Source organism: Hemitrygon akajei, chromosome 8 (genome assembly GCF_048418815.1).
Source record: "Hemitrygon akajei chromosome 8, sHemAka1.3, whole genome shotgun sequence".
Taxonomy (NCBI): domain Eukaryota; kingdom Metazoa; phylum Chordata; class Chondrichthyes; order Myliobatiformes; family Dasyatidae; genus Hemitrygon; species Hemitrygon akajei.
The window spans coordinates 85878370-85893382 of NC_133131.1; the positions used below are offsets into that span (position 1 = coordinate 85878370).

The 15013-nt window shown below is 41.4% G+C and overlaps 1 protein-coding gene and 1 non-coding gene across 3 annotated transcripts in view; both read left to right on the forward strand.

Moving 5' to 3' along the window:
• Positions 1 to 15013, forward strand: part of crppa (CDP-L-ribitol pyrophosphorylase A) — a 297164-nt gene that overhangs the window by 149789 nt on the left and 132362 nt on the right. The gene's annotated exons all lie outside the window — the stretch shown is intronic.
• Positions 1663 to 1818, forward strand: LOC140732557 (U1 spliceosomal RNA). Its single transcript, XR_012100088.1, has one exon. It is a non-coding gene; the product is annotated as a U1 spliceosomal RNA (small nuclear RNA).

Below are 15013 nucleotides of genomic sequence, written 5' to 3' on the forward strand. Positions count from 1 at the left end.
AGGAACTATCTTTGCCATTTTGCTTTAAAAGATGAAGATAGAAATATATTGTGCCTTTCCCAAAATCTTTTCTTGGTATTTTATGCACTTTTAGTTAAGATATGGTTATGGTTGTAGTGCTGGAACTATCATAATACAATTTTGCAAAGGGAATGGAATCAATGACTAGATAATGGACTTAGTTCTGCAAGTTGTATGTTAAACATAGTACATCTGAGACTAGTACTAATCAAATAGTGCAACGTAAGATATTTTAACTACCTGAAAGGGCAGATAGGGCTACAGCTTTACATTTCGTATGAAGGAGAATCTTTCAACTGAGGTCCTGATCTTCTGGCTCCAGGACAAGTCAGGCCTGGCACTGTGATTCATAAACAAGAAATTCTACAGATGCTGGAAATTCATGACAACACACATAAAATGCTGGAAGAGCTCAGCAGAATTCCTCTAGTGCAGGGGTTACCAATCTTTTTAATTCAATGAACCAATACCATTAAGCAAGTGGTACGTGGACCCCAGGTTGGGAGTCTAGCGTTTTGTGTGTGTGCTGCTCTGTCACTGTATTTTAATAGTTAAAATCTTTCTAAAGTTCACCCTCATATCATTTGCTGTATATTCTGTGGTGATCTGAATTTGCGTCTAAAGCTATGATTAGAAGACAACCCTACAAAATTGTGCACTGCTTGCACCAGTTTAAAATATTTGGAACATGCCACTACATGCAAATAGGAACCATTTAGCTCTCGTCATGCCAATCAGTATATTCTCATAAAATATGTCTTTAGGCTTTAGAGACAAGCTTTCAACACAGAAAAATATAAACCATATGGAAACTCATGAAAGAACAAACGTTTTATTGTGAAGACAACTCATTTGGTCAAAGCTTGATTGATAGAGATGCTATTGGCAACAAATTTACACTGTAATAGTCAATAATAGCACTTTGCCTTCTGCCAATATTGAAGTAAGTGAACTCTTAAAATTCACAGATTTTTGTGAATAATAATACCAACAAATATTAGGTGTGAATTTGGTGGAATATAGCATCTCCACAGATTACTTCTCCCTCCTGCCATCTGGGAAAAGGCACCGAAGCATTTGGGCTCTCACAACCAGACTATGTAACAGTTTCTTCCCCAAGCTATCAGGCTCCTTAATACCCAGAGCCTGGACTGACACCAACTTACTGCCCTACTGTCTTGTTTATTATTTATTGTAATGCCTGCACTGTTTTGTGCACTTTATGCAGTTCTTGGTAGGTCTGTAGTCTAGTGTAGTTTTTTCTGTGTTGTTTTTTACGTAGTTCAGTCTAGTTTTTGTACTGTTTCATGTAACACCATGCTCCTGAAAAACACTGTCTCATTTTTACTGTGTGCTATACCAGCAGTTATGGTCGAAATAACAATAAAAAGTGACTTGACTTGACTTGGGTTATTTCCTGCCACTTTTGCCTGCAATTCTTTTACCTTGTAAACTGATTGGAATGCAGTCTGCAGCGGAAGTATAATAGCATTACAGATGATACTGCCATTAAAGGTAAGAGAGTCATCCTTAATCAATGAGATTAAAGAATTGTGAAAGAATCAGGAATGACTGAGAATCAGTATGAATTGAACTTGAAAGCTACATCAGATAGCGGAAAAGAGACAGGAGAATGAAGATCTCCTTAACTGGCAGGTAACCATCGGTGATCAGGAGGGCCGAGTTTCCAGGACGAGGCTATTCCATTGCACTTCGGGTGAGCTGGCGCTTGCGATATCCTCAGATGTGGGATATTGGACTGCATAATTTGTTGTGGGGGGACTGCCTTCATTCTCAGAAAATATTCACTTAGAAAAATGGAGACCTATGCAGTAGGGTAATTCTAGGCAGTTCCTAGAGTAGGTTACATGGTTGGCACAACATTGTGAGCCCATGGGCCTGTAATGTGCTGTAGATTTCTATGATTCTCTATCTATAAAGTCCGAGCTCCCATGCCCCGAGTTGTACTAACGTCAAGCTAATCACTACATTACTGTGGCGCCCAGTATTTAAATAAGTGTATGTTCAGAGAACGTGACTTAAGACAAGTTTCTATCATTGATATTTTTTTTAAAGTGCCCATACAAATGTGTTACCTGATTCTGCTTTTAATATATAGAATGTTAAAATGTAAGAAATATGGCAGTCATTGTCACATTATGATTTCTTCAAGTTGTTTTTGCCTTCCCAGAATCAGTTGTATTAATTTCATTTGTGTCTCATGAATTTTACCAAAAAAAAGAGAAATCTTGTGCAATGTAACTTGTATTCCTGTTCCCCTACAGGACAATCAATTACTTCATTTACAGGAAGGTTTGTCATAAAGTTTCATTTTTAACGTTCAGATATATTTGATATCTTTACTTGTTCAAGGGATCAGTTTAATTTTATGTGTGAGAGAGGTAGCTACTTTGTAATATGTAGTTTTTAGTGTTCAAAATTTAATAATACTGTATATATACTACACTTAATGGATCTGAGATGAAAATAATCGGCTCAGAAGTTTTTTTTTGTCAACTGATCTATTGCTTCCAAACTAAAGCAACCAGTGCTGTTGATAGATGAGCCATTTTGAAAATGTACGATTTTCATACTGCTTCATGGTGCTGCTGTTTAAGTTGATTTCTGGGGTTTGAGCCTTACTTGTTAAATTTCAATCTTGTCAGTAGCTTAAAGTGCTGCAAGGGTGACGCATGTGGGTTTTTGCTTCTTATTCCACAGAATCCTGATGTTTACTTTTAGGCAATTTCCTCAGAAATGGAAAGAATGCTAAATTGATGTTTTTTTTTAATTAATAAGCTTCTGCACAGCATGCATTGGTTTGGCAGAAACCTATCAGTGAATTAAATAATTTACTTAAAAAGAAAGTCCAGATGGTTCTAGGAATATCTGTGCTTGAAATAATACTGGTGCATGAATTGTTTTCAACTTGCAGTCCAAAATATCAAAAATCTGTCCTACTCTCTTCTCTATTAAATGCTGCTTTATATATACGTGCCAACTAACCATGTTCATGTTTGTGGAAAGGAAGAGGAAGGAGGAGGTGGAGAAGTCCAATACTCTTCCTTTCATTTATTGGGGTTTCTCAGATGCAGCTGATGTTACTGAATGCCAGAGAAAGAAGGCAATCATGCATTCTGGCAGGTTACTGGCATTAAATTCTCTGTTGCATTGATATAATTGTCCATAAGCTAGGCATTCAGGTTGAGGAAGCCGTTTCAGTTGCAATGTATTGCAAAATTTGTTTGTAGTACCCTGAATGCAGTCAGTGGCTTAATAAGTCATAGGAAGGACCACAATCCTAGGAAAGTTTTAAGTTTCTTCTTCTGTTGAGATGGGAATAAGGGACGTACTCAGGATTTGTGGAATAGAGAGCCTGCACTGTATACACGCTGCTGTGATGCAGAGTTGTTTCAGCCTAGAGTAACTTGACATTGTCAGCTTAACAGCTACAGATACCAATGAACTACGGCTGAGGTGCACAGTGTAAGGTCCACTCTCCTCTCTTTTCAGATACCTTCTTCTCTGGCCACCACCTGGCTTCATCTATCACCTTCTGGCTAGCCTCCTTCCCCTCCCCCCACCTTTTTTATTCTGGCATCTTCCCCCTTCCTTTTCAGTCCTGAAGAAGGGTTTCGGCCCGATACATTGACTGTTTATTCATTTCCGTAGATACTGCCTGACCTGCTGAGTTCCTCCAGCACTTTTTGCGTGTTACAGTGTAACATGTCCTTGCTGACTTTGTACATGCTTCAGGCTTTGCTTCTTTTTGAGATGCAAAGAGCAGCGTTATTTAATAAGGCTATCAAAAATATATGTAGATGCTAAAAAATTTGAAAAACAAACAAAAATTGCTGGAATTTCTGAACTGCTCAGGCAAAATTAAATACCCATATTTGGAAGTACCAGGTTGAGCACCCCTTATCCAAAAGTATTTTGAGTGCTGACATGATGTCACAAATGGAAAATTCTACAAGGCGCTGGGAAGGAATGCGCACCAGACGGTTCTGAGAAGTGACCTCAAATATGTAATGAACAGAATTTAATGAAAAATAGAAAAACACTGCATAAAGTGAAAAATTAAGATCTTGATACATGTATTGAAAGAATGGATTTGTCAGCGTCAGAGTTGCTTATCGGTATGCCGATCATAAAACGAAGATCTATCACGACGGACTGAAAGTTGGTAATTGTGAATATTCAGCAAGCTGGTTGTAGAAGTTTATGAAGAGGCATGGCATTAAATTTTGAAAGAATTGTGGTGATAAAGTGTCTACTGATCACAAAGCAGATTCACGTATTCTCCTGATGCTGTTGTAATACTTTTGTTCCCCTGCACACATTAGATTTTCATTATATTAATGGTAATTGCTTCATATGTTGGGTCCAAAATAGATCCTCAGAGATGCTGACACCCAGGAACTCTAAGCTGCTCACTCTTTCCACTGTTGATCCCTAAATGAGGTCAGGCGTGTGTTCCCTTGACTTCCCCTTCCTGAAGTCCACAATCATTTCTTTTGCTTTATTGACATTTAGTGCAAGGTTGTTGTTGTGACAACACTCAATTAGCTCATCTGTCTCACTCCTGTGTGCATCCTCATCACCATCTGAGGTACGGCCAACAAAAGCTGGCTTTTGAGCTGCGTTAAGCCGCACCGTCACGCGTGTAGAGAGAGTAGAGCAGTGGGCTAAGCAGATATCCTTGATTGTCAGCGAGAAGGAAATGTGCATTGACTGTGATCTCCCGATGAGGAAGTCAAGGATCCAGTTGCGGAGGGAGGTATAGACACCCAGGTTTTAGAGCTTGCTGAATAGTAATGAGAGTAGGATGTTGTTGAACCCTGAGCTGTAATTAATAAACAACAGCCTGATGTACATATTACTGTTGTCCAGTGAGCCAAGGCTGAGTGGAGAGCCAGCGAGATTGCATCCATAGTAGACCTATTGTGTTAATAGGCAAAATGTTGCAAATTCATGTTCTTGCTTAGTCAGGGGATGATTCTGGCCATGAGCAACCTCTCAAAGCACTTCATCACAGTGGATGTGTGTGCAACTGGGCGATAATCATTGACAACTCAGCCTGCTCTCCTTGGGCACAGGTATGATTGTCGCCATTTGAATCTTCAGCTGCAACTCTAAGAGATTGAAGATGTCCTTGAACACTCCTGCCAGCTGGTTGGCATAAATTTTAGTGTCCTACCAGGTACACCATCAGGCATTAATGGCTCGAGAGGGTTCGCCCTTATGAAAGATGATCTGACATCACCCTCCGAGACAGAGGTCACAGTGCCACCAGACACTGCAGGAATTCGCACAGGTGTACTTTTATTCTTTCTTTCGAAGGGTGCGCAAAAGACACTTAGCTGATCTGGGTGTGAAGCATCAAAGCCATTCTTGATGTTCAGTTTTGCCCTGTAGGAAGAATTGGCCAAAAAACCCTGCCAGAGCTGATGTGTATCCAATTCCATCTCTAAATTCAATTGAATTGCTTTTTCATTTTTCCATGGGTCGTACCTGGACTTGTTGTATAGTTCTGGATCACCAATCTTAAATGCCACAGATCTAGCTCTTATCCAGGACACTACGCATCTCCTGCTTCATTGATCTTTGTTTTGGTATGACTGGTATGTCTCATCCATACATATCTTGATGAAGTTGGTGAGAACTGTGGTGTATTCATTCAGATTCGAAGATGAATCCCTGAATATTGTCCTGCCAACTGACTCAAAGCAGCCCTGTAAGTGTTCCTTTGCCTCTCTTGACCATACCTTCTTGGTCCTCACCACTGATGTTGCTGTCTTTAGACTCTACCTATATGCTGGGAGTAGCATTATAGCCAAGTGATCGGACTTTCCAAAGTGTGGGCTTGGGTTGCCACGATAAGCATTCTTGATGGTGATGTGACAGTGGTAAGTATATTAGCACCTCTGGTTCCACAGGTGATGTGTTGGTGGTAGTTGTTCAGGGACTTCTTCAAGCTGGCCTGGTTGAAATACTCCGTAATGATAGGGGAGGGATCAGGGTGTGCTCTTTCGTAACTGCTGATCACAGTGCTCAGCTCCTCCAGTGCCTGCCTGACGGTGGCCTGAGGTGGAATATACACCTCTACCTGGATGATGGCGGAAAACTCCTTTGACATATAAAATAGATGGCACTTGACCCCTAGATGCTCTAGTTGTGTGTGCAGGACTGAGAAAAAACCATCATGTCTATGCACAATGATAACTTAATCATGAAACATTCTCCCTCTCCTATATCTTTAAAAGATTCAACTGACCTGTCTTAGCAGAGAACAGTGAAGCTATCAGGCTGCAACACTGCATTCTAAATGGTGGGGCTGAGCCATGTTTCCACAGCAGTCCTGATGTCCCTCTGAGGTCATCAATTGTTCTGACGTCTTCAATGTTATTTTCAATTTCACTTGCCAGCATTTTGATTCCAAAAAATATTGGTGCTGTTACAGGACAATCAAACTGTTGAATTCATCTGCCTGAAAACTTCTTACAAGTTCATTTGGCGCAAGGAAATTGGCTATACCAACACTGACTCCACCCCTGTTGAGAAGGATGCTGCTACCACCCTCCCATTCCCATAGTGTGGACTTTTTCCTTTCCAATATTGATGAAAGTATCTTGGGACTGAGTTGTGTTGCAGTCCGTTAACTGAAGTGGGAAATTTGGTCTCTACTATTTGCTCTCTGAAACAGAGTAGTGCTACATGAAGGAGCAACTACTGCTGCTTTGAAATAGTACAAGTGAATCTTGCAGTTTTTTTCAATTAGTTTGAAAAATACATTATGAAAATTGCAACTGCTGGAAAATTACACCTATGAATTTCTCTGCCAAAATGTTTTATTTGCATTATGGACTTCATCTCTGCCACACCTGTTCCCAGGATAAGGCTTTCCTTTCCAGGATATCAAAGATGTCTTCATTCTTCAATGAACAGGGTTTCCCTTCCTCCATCATTGATGGTGTTCTCACCTGCATCTTCTCCATCTCCCAGTCCTCTGCATTCATTCCATCTTCCCACCGCTTTAACAGGGATAGTGTTCCACTTGTCTCACCTATCGCCCCATGAGTCTCTGCATCCAACACATCATTCTTTGTAACTTCCACCATCCTCAAAACACATTTTTACCTCTCCCCACTTTCTACTTTCTGCAAGGATCGCTTTCTCCATGATTTCCTTGCCCATTCGCCCCTTCTCACTAATCTCCTTCCTGGTACTTACACCTGCAAGCAGCAGAAATGCTACTCCTGCCCATTCGTCTCCTCCAATCACCTTCATTCAGGGTCCCAGACAGTCCTTCCTGTTGAGGCAACACGTGATCTGCAAGTCTGTTGGGGTTGTCTACTGTATCCGGTGCTCCAGATCTCACCTGCTCTGCATTGGTGAGAACCGATGTGGATCATGGGACTGCTTCTGTGAGCACCTCAGCTCCATTTGCAAAAACCAGAACCTCCCGGTGGTCAACCATTTCATCTCCTTTCCCCATTCCCCTTCTGACATGTTGGTCCATGGCCTCCTCATCTGTCATGATGAGGCCACTCTCAGGTTGAAGGAGCACACCTCATATTCCATTTAGGTATCTCCAATCTGATGGCAGGAACACTGAGATCTCCAGCTTCCAGTAATTTTTCCCTCTTCTTCATTTCCCCATACTGGCCTCTTATCTCTTCTCACCTGCCTATCATCTCCCTCAGTGCCTCTCCTCCTTCCCTTTCTCTCATGATTCACTCTAGTCTCCTATCAACTTCCTTCTTCTCCAGCCGTTTGCCTTTTCAACTTATTTGCTCCCAGCTTCTTACTTCATTCCCTCTCTTTTACCCACCTAGCTTCACCTATCACCTTCCAGCTTGTTCTGCCCCCCCCCACCTTCTTATTCTGGTATTTTCCCCTTCCTTTTAGTCATGATGAAGGGTGTCAGCATGAAACTTTGACTGTTTATTCATTTCCATAGAGGCTGCCTGACTCGGTGAGTTCCTCCAGCATTTTGTGTGTGTTGCTATGGATATCAAGAGTCTGCAGAATCTCTCGTATTTATTATTACACACAACTAGTTTGACTGCATTGGATTGTTTATACAGCTTTAGTCCATTATATGGAAATGTGGAAAACTATGGGCATAATGCTGCAAACTATTGAATATACACACGCAAATGAAGTTACAGTTTTTTCCAAAACAGCATTCCAAGCAATATTCTAATTTAGCTATGGCTGCTGAGAGAGTCTCTTGTATTTAATTACATATTGTTCATAAACACAATTTGGTACGGCCACAAAAACATCCTAATGACATTTTAAAATTCATTTCTTAAATATTATGTTCTGTTGCAGAAATTAATATGCTTGACTCATAGTCATGTAGTACTGTCAACATATCTTTTACATATTATCCTCTAAGATTTTGTTATAAAGGTGAATATATTTTTGTTCAGACCATAACTGTGTAGAACTGAAATGCCTGCAATCCATTAGAATATCTAAGTAATCAGTACTTCCAAACACACATGCTGTGGTGATGCCACCTTTTGTACAGGAACATACAGGTGAAATGAAATGTCCTCATGTTGTAAATATCAACATATACATGATTTTGTGCAACACCCTCAAAATCCTGGAGGAACCGAGCAGGTCAGGCAGCATCTATGGAAATGAGTAAACAGTCAACGTTTTGGGCTGACGCCCTTTATCAGGACTGGAAAGGAAGGGGGAAGATGGTGGGTGGAGGGAAGGAGGATCAGCTAGAGGGTGATAGGTGAAGTCAGGTGGGTGGGAAAGCTAAAGTACTGGAGAAGTAAGAATCTGATAGGAGAGGATAGTGGACTATAGGAGGAAGGAAAGAAGCAGGGCACCAGGGCAAGGGAAGGTGAAGTGTCTCTGCCTGAAACATTTACTTTTTATTCATTTCCATAGATGCTACATGACCTGCTGAGTTCCTCCAGCAGTTAGTGTGTGTTGTTCTGGATTTCCAGCATCTGCACAATCTAGTTTGTTTATACAATTTTGTTCTGGGTTTGATAGTTTTTTTGTTATGTATTTTATCTGTTCTACTTTAGGGATTGTTACTTATTGGCTATCTTCTGTTTAGAAGATATTTTTTACTTTCCAATATCATTGTCTGTTCCTGAGGTAAAAATGTGCTTCAGTCTTTGTGCTGTGTTGGATCTGAAGACTGCTGTCCTTTATCTCTGTAGTTCTTAGACATCCTGATGCTACTTCTCCTCATTCTGCAGTGTTCATCACCTAATCCGACTGATTCCCTCCACAGTGTTGTAACTAACTCCAACTCACCACGAGAGTTCATAAATACATTGACCTTCTTCTCCCCTTTTTTCTAATTGTTCAACAAGTTCTTTGGCCAACTTCATGGAGTTTCATGGAGCTTTTTCCTAACTCCATTTGGTATTGTGAATGCTGGGTGATAACAAACACCAGTCCTCATTGAGGAAAGGGTGAACAGCTTCAAATGGGTGAGAAGGCACACCGGCAGCTCTACTTCATTAAAAGCTTCAGGAGATTCAGAATGTCATTAAAAGCAAATTTCTGTAGTTATGGAGGAGGTGATAGAGAGGAGTTATAGGCAGGTGGTCACACCAGGGCCACAGGAGATGGACAGCTGAGTCACAGTCAGGCGAGGGAAGGGCAAGAGTCAGGTACTAGAGAGTACCCCTGTGGCTGTCCCCCTTGACAATAGGTACTCCTGTTTGAGTACTGTTGGGGGAGACGGCCTACCTGGGGGAAGCAACAGTGGCCATGGCTCTGGCACAAAGTCTGGCCCTGTGGCTCAGAAGGGTAGGGAAAGGAAGAGGATGGCAGCAGTAATAGGGGACTTTATAGTTAGGGGGTTAGACAGGCGATTCTTTGGAAGCAGGACAGAAACTCGGATGGTAGTTTTCCTCCCAGGGGATGTTTCTAATCGTGTTCACGATATCTTGAAGTCGGAAGGTGAACAGCCAGAGGCTGTGGTACATATTGGTACCAATGACATAGGTAGGAAAAAGGAGGAGGTCCTGAAAACAGACTACAGGGAATTAAGAAAGAAGTTGAGAAGCAGGACCTCAAAGGTAGTAATCTCAGGATTATTGCCTGTGCCACATGACAGTGAGTATAGGAATAGGATGAGGTGGAAGATAAATGTGTGGCCGAGGGATTGGAGCAGAGGGCAGGGATTCAGATTTCTGGATCATTGAGACTTCTTTTGGGGCAGGTGTGACCTGTACAAAAAGGACAGGTTGCACGTGAATCCGACAGGGACCAATATCCTGGTGGGGAGGTTTACTAAAGCTACTGGGGAGAGTTTAAACTAGAATTGCTGGGGGATGGGAACCGAACTGAAGTGACAGAGGAAAGGGAGGTTGGCTCAGAAATAGAGAAAGTTTGGAGACAGTGCATAGGCAGGTGATAGAGAAGGGATGCTCTCAGTCCGATGGTTTGAGATGTGTCTATTTTAAAACGAGGAGTATCATGAATAAAGCGGATGAGCTTAGAGTGTGGATCAGCACTTGGAGCTATGATGTTGTAGCCATTACAGAGAATTGGATGGTGCAGGGTCAGGAATGAATGCTTCAAGTGGCAAGCTTTAGATATTTCAGAAAGGATAGGGAGGGAGGCAAAAGAGGTGGGCGTGTGGCACTGTTGATCAGAGATAGTGTCACGGCTGCAGAAAAGGAGGAAGTCATGGAGGGGTTGTCTGTGAAGTCTCTGTGGGTGGAAGTTAGGAATAGGAAGGGGTCAATAACTCTACTGGGTGTTTTTTATAGTCCACTCAATAGTAAAAGGGACATTGAGGAGCAGATAGGGAGACAGATTCTGGAAAGGAGTGGTGTCTCCTTTGTACCACAGCCTAAGTGTGGTGGGAGATAATAATTTCCCATATATTGGTTGGCATCTCCCTAGAGTGAGGGTTTTAGAAGGGGTGGAGTTTGTTAGGTGTGTTCAGGAAGGTTTCTTGACACAGTATGTAGATAAGCCAACAAGAGGAGAGGCTGTACTTGATTTGGTATTGGGAAATGAACCTGGTCAGGTGTCAGGTCTCTCACTGGGAGAGCATTTTGGAGATAGTGATCATAATTCTATCTCCTTTACAAAAGCATCGGAGAGGGATAGGAACAGACAAGTTAGGGAAACGTTTAATTGGAGTAAGGAGAACTATGAGGCTATCAGGCAGGAACTTGGAAGCATAAATTGGAAACAGATGTTCTCAGGGAAATGTACTGAAGAAATGTAGCAAATGTTCAGGGGATATTTGCATGGGGTTCTGAGTAGGTATGTTCCAATGAGACATGGAAAGGATGGTACGGTACAAGATCCATAGTGCACAAAGGCTGTTGTAAATCTAGTCAAGAAGAAAAGCAGAGCTTACGAAAGGTTCAAAAAACTAGGTAATGATATGAATCTAGAAGTTTATAAAGCTAGCAGAAAGGAGCTTAATAATGAAATTAGGGGAGTCAGAAGGGGCCATGAGAAGGCCTTGGCGGACAGAATTAAGGAAAACCCCAAGGCATTCTACAAATAAGTGAAGAGCAAGAGGACAAGACATGAGAGAATAGGACCAATCAAGTGTGACAATCGAAAAGTGTGTATGGAACTGGAGGAAATAGCAGAGGTACTTAATGAATACTTTACTTCAGTATTCACTACGGAAAAAGATCTTGGTGATTATAGGGATGACTTGCAGTGGACTGAAAAGCTTGAGAATGTAGATATTAAGAAAGAGGATGTGCTGGAGCTTTTGGAAAGCATCGAGTTGGATAAGTCACCGGGACCGGATGAAATGTACCGCAGGCTACTGTGGGAGGCGAGGGAGGAGATTCCTGAGCTTCTGGTGATGATCTTTGCATCATCAATAAAAACGGCAGAGGTTCCAGAGAATTGGAGGGGATGTTGTTCCCCTTTTCAAGAAAAGGAGTAGGGATATTCCAGGAAATTATAGGCCAGTGAGTCTTCAGTGATTTATAAGTTGATGGAGAAGATCCTGAGAGGCAGGATTTATGAACATTTGGAGAGGCATAATAATTGATTAGGAATAGTCAGCATGGCTTTGTCAAAGGCAGGTTGTGCCTTACGAGCCTGATTGAATTTTTTGAGGATGTGACTAAGCACATTGATGAAGGTAGAGCCGTAGATATAGTGTATATGGATTTTAGCAAGGCATTTGATAAGGTACTCCATGCAAGGCTTATTGAGAATGTAAGGAAGCATGGGATCCAAGGGGACACTGCTTTGTGTAACTATAAATGACCTGGATGAGGAAGTGGAGGAATGGGTTAGTAAATTTGCTGATGACACAAAGGTTGGGTGTGTTGTGGATAGTGTGGAGGGCTGTCAGAGGTTACAACAGGTCATTGATAGGATGCAAAACTGTGCTGAGAAGTGGCAGATGGAGTTCAACCCAGATAAGTGTGAGGTGGTTCATTTTGGTAGGTCAAATATGATGGCAGAATATAGCATTAATGGTAAGACTCTTGGCAGTATGGGGGATCAGAGGGATCTTGGGGTCTGAGTCCATAGGACACTCAAAGCTGCTATGCAAGTTGACTCTGTGGTTAAGAAGGCATATGGTGCTTTGGCCTTCATCAATTGTAGGATTGAGTTTAAGAGCCAAGAGGTAATGTTGCAGCTATATAGGACCCTGGTCAGACCCCACTTGGACTATTGTGCTCAGTTCTGGTCGTCTCACTACAGGAAGGACGTGGAAACCATAGAAAGGGTGCAGAGGAGATTTACAAGGATGTTGCCTGGATTGGGGAGCATGCCTTATGAGAATAGGTTGAATGAACTCGGTTTTTTCTCCTTGGAGCGACGGAGGATGTGAGGTGACTTGATGGAGGTGCCCAAGATAATGAGAGGCATTGATCGTGTGGATAGTTAGGCGCTTTCCCCCAGGGCTGAAATGGCTAGTACGAGAGGGCATAGCTTTAAGGTGCTAGGGAGTAGGTACAGAGGAGATGTCAGAGGTAAGCTTTTTACGCAGAGAGTGGTGAGTGCGTGGAATGGGCTGCCAGTGGTGGTGGTGGTGGCGGAAATGATACGGTCTCCTTGATGGCTACATGGAGCTTAGAAAAATAGAGGGCTATGGGTAAAGCCTAAGTAGTTCTAAGGTAGGCACAGCTTTGTGGGCCGAAAGGCCTGTATTGTGCTGTAGGTTTTCTATGTTTCTATATGCAGGGGAGGGCATTCTGTCTGGTTGCATACACAGGACTGTAAAAGGCTACAGAAGGTTGCACACGTAACTAGCTCCATCCTTACTAGATCCAGCGCCATCATCGAAGATATAGAGATGGTGCCTCAGAAAGGTAGCATCGAGCAGTAAGGAGCCTCACCCATCCAGGACATGTCCTCTTCTCAATACTATCATTGCAGAAGAGGTACAGGAATGTGAAAATCTGCACTTAACAATACTGAAACTGCTTCTTCCTCTCCACCATCAGATTTTTAAAAAGTCCCTGAACTGATGAATGCAGTCTTATTTTTCCTATTTTCTGCATTAATTATTTATTTTTGTAGCTGATAGTAATATTACTATGTCTTTGCACTATACTGCTGCTGCAAAACAACATATTTCATGTCATATAGTAGTTCTGATTCTGAAAATATGGCACTGTGAGATGACCAGACATCTTTGACAGTGTTATGTAAAGCAGAAGATACCCAAATACCAATTAATAAACATTTCCAATAAAGTATGCTTGAATTTTAATGCACCACTATCCACGGGAAGCTGAACTCAGATGTGACTGACGTATTGATCTTCCAGCTTTCTTTTATCATCCAAACGTCTAAAATCAGAAGGACAAAGTTCATCTGGGGATGCAGCCTAATGACAGTTCTGATACTGAAAGCATATGCGTACATAAGAAAGTTTTCCTATTATACTGCCTGAAGAATGTTATAAACTATATTGACGTATTTTAGTAAGAAAATAAAATGCAAGTAGATATGAGACAGCAGCTGCTAGAATCTGGAGCATTAAAGAAACTGCTGGAGAAGCTTAGCGGGTCGAGAAGCATCTGTGGAGGCCAAGGGTTAATGTTTCAGGGCAAAACTCCTCAAGAATTTGTTGCTACCTGTGGTCACAAAGTAACAAGCATACGAAATGCAAAACTTAAAAACAACAGCAGCTTTCCATTTTGAGGAATGCTTTTGGAATTAAGTTTATAGACCAGATATTCTAATCACAATATAAGCATTGAGTATGTTCTGACAGTTTGTTCCTTAATGAATTAGCTCATTGTTCTTGTTTGCAGTGCTTTAGGCTGTCAAGTTAAAATATAAAAAAAAGGCATTGTATGGTTTCAGCTCCTAGCTGGAACACGGATAACATTAGTACTTTTAAGGTAATTTTATAAACAATGATTGCTGCCCGTGGAAACGCCTTGTTCCTTTATTTTCTTTGCAGTCACAAAACTCGACGGATTGGGATTATCTCCAAAACATGAACCATTAGTAAAAAGAGTTTATGGATAAATAAGTGAAAAATGTGAATTTTCTAATGAACTTTAACAACTCCAATCTAAAAAGGAAGTGTCTGAAAATATCAGTAAGTGCAGCATATGAGTTTCATAACTGAGAAAACTGCAAATTTATTTGCAAATGAAACCATATAACTGTGCAATGTCAATAGCTCACTTTGCTGCCAGAAGGATAGAGTCAACAAGGCATAGAATGGGTTTAAGCAGAGAGCAAATAGTCTACCTTAAATGAAGCACAAGAAATGCTGTCATCTTTCATATATTTTGGCTGATGGTTGTAATATGTAATCAGAAATCAGACTGCTTGGCACCATCATCCTTGGGGAATTCTGAGCCGGATGTGCTGTCACATTCATTGAACCATAGTTTTTTTAAACCTCTTTTTTGCTGTTGTTAATAAGTCTTTTGTCAATGAAAGTTAATGAAATGTTACCATTAGCTATAGAAAAAGGAAATCAAAAGGTGTTAATTACAATTCAGAACAGGTGAGTCAGATAGTCTGGTTTTGTTTATCT